Source organism: Oryzias melastigma, unplaced genomic scaffold (assembly GCF_002922805.2).
Source record: "Oryzias melastigma strain HK-1 unplaced genomic scaffold, ASM292280v2 sc00811, whole genome shotgun sequence".
Taxonomy (NCBI): domain Eukaryota; kingdom Metazoa; phylum Chordata; class Actinopteri; order Beloniformes; family Adrianichthyidae; genus Oryzias; species Oryzias melastigma.
The window spans coordinates 7,193-8,749 of record NW_023417398.1 but is presented as its reverse complement, the minus strand read 5'-3'; the positions used below and the strand labels follow the sequence as shown (position 1 = coordinate 8,749).

The 1,557-nt window shown below is 34.4% G+C and overlaps 1 long non-coding RNA gene across 1 annotated transcript; it reads right to left on the bottom strand.

Moving 5' to 3' along the window:
• Nucleotides 1–1,169: 1,169 nt before the first annotated feature.
• On the bottom strand, nt 1,170–1,394 carry LOC118598470. The gene is made up of 3 exons (XR_004947542.1): nt 1,375–1,394; nt 1,266–1,281; nt 1,170–1,190 (listed from the first exon to the last, which is right to left on the bottom strand). It is a non-coding gene; the product is annotated as an uncharacterized LOC118598470 (long non-coding RNA).
• Between the last annotated feature and the right edge of the window lie 163 nt (nt 1,395–1,557).

Here is a 1,557-nt window from a genome sequence, read left to right as displayed (position 1 = left end):
ACTAGATTTATATGACGTTTTTTCTTCTGAAAATGTTTCATTCTGACATGTTAAACATTTCTAAATAAGTGAGTGCTTAAGACTTCCCTTCATAAGAACTGTGCCAGTGTTGAGGGGTTTGTGTTTGCCTGGTTTCAGTAGAAGAATTATGTTATCAGCTTATGCTGATGATGTTGTAGTTTTTGCTAAAAACCAGGCTGATGTGAATGTATTGGTGGACATAATTTGTCCTCTTTCTATCATCCTCTGACAAGATTAACTGGCATTAGACTGATGCCCTTGCTTTGGGACGATGTCAGTGTGGTCTACCAGATCTTCTCTTAGTTATGAAGTGGAAGAATGATGGTTTAAAGTACCAGGAGGTTTATTTGGGTAGCCATGCATTGGTCAGAAAGATATGGGAAGATGTTATCAATAAACTGGAAGGAACAATGAATAAGTAGCGATGGCTGCTCCCCAACATGTCTTTTAGAGGAGAGTTTTGGTTGTCAACAATCTTGTTGCTTCCTTGTTTTGGCAAGACAAGTTTGGGTCAGGTTGAGTCCTGATGAGGACTGATGTTTAAAAAGTCAAAATATTCTTTACTAACTTTTCTTCTTGAGGAAGAAAAAGTTTAGAGCTAAAGATTGAAGATAGTTATGTAACTGTTGGAAAATCACTGACCTTTCTCAGTAATGCTTTAAAGCTCAGGTGATGTAACGCAGCAGGATTCATCTGAAAGAAAAATATTTCCACATGACTTTCCTACCACACATTCTTGGACTGTTCCTTTTCTAAAATGCTCATTTTAGTAGAAAATGAACAGAAACAACAATCATAATTGATATTTAACAGGTTGTTGAAAAGTTTAGTTTGCTGTTATTTGTGTTTATTTATGATCAATTATTTCACATCATAATACAAGTCCCACAGATTACCTATGTTGACATATAAAGGATTATTTTCTGTGTCTTCAGGGCCTCTGAGTGACTCATAAAGATCAACGTCACCTTCAAATACAAACAAGAAGAAAATGGAAATGAGAAATTTAATACAAACTTTCCAACTTGTTCATTAGATTATTTCTTACAGAAAAATAATAAATGATGTAAAAAAGTCAGAATTCAGGCTGACCGTGGAGCAGAGAAGCATATGTGTTGTGTTCAGCATCCGTCTCATCAAGATCACAGTTCTGATTTTGTTCATCAGATCTGCTGAGATGAAAGACATTAATAACTGAATAAACAAAGACATCAATCAATAAAATAAAGAAAAAAAGTACCAACCTGATGGAGCTTGAATCTGTAAATGAAAACATCACATGTTTCTATGATGAACAGAAAAACTGAAAAATCATATAATCATCAAAGTGATTTTTAAAAGAAAACTTCTCACCTTTTGAATTTTTGTACAAATAAAACATCAGCAGGAAAATCATCAGTAAAAAAACACAAACTGGTCCAACAATCATCAGAACAGGAAGTGAAGAACTGTCAGGTCTGGATGCTGCTGGAACACATCATGGATTTGAATCAAACTTAGTGACACATTCATGAACTAAATGCTGCTGTTATTGTT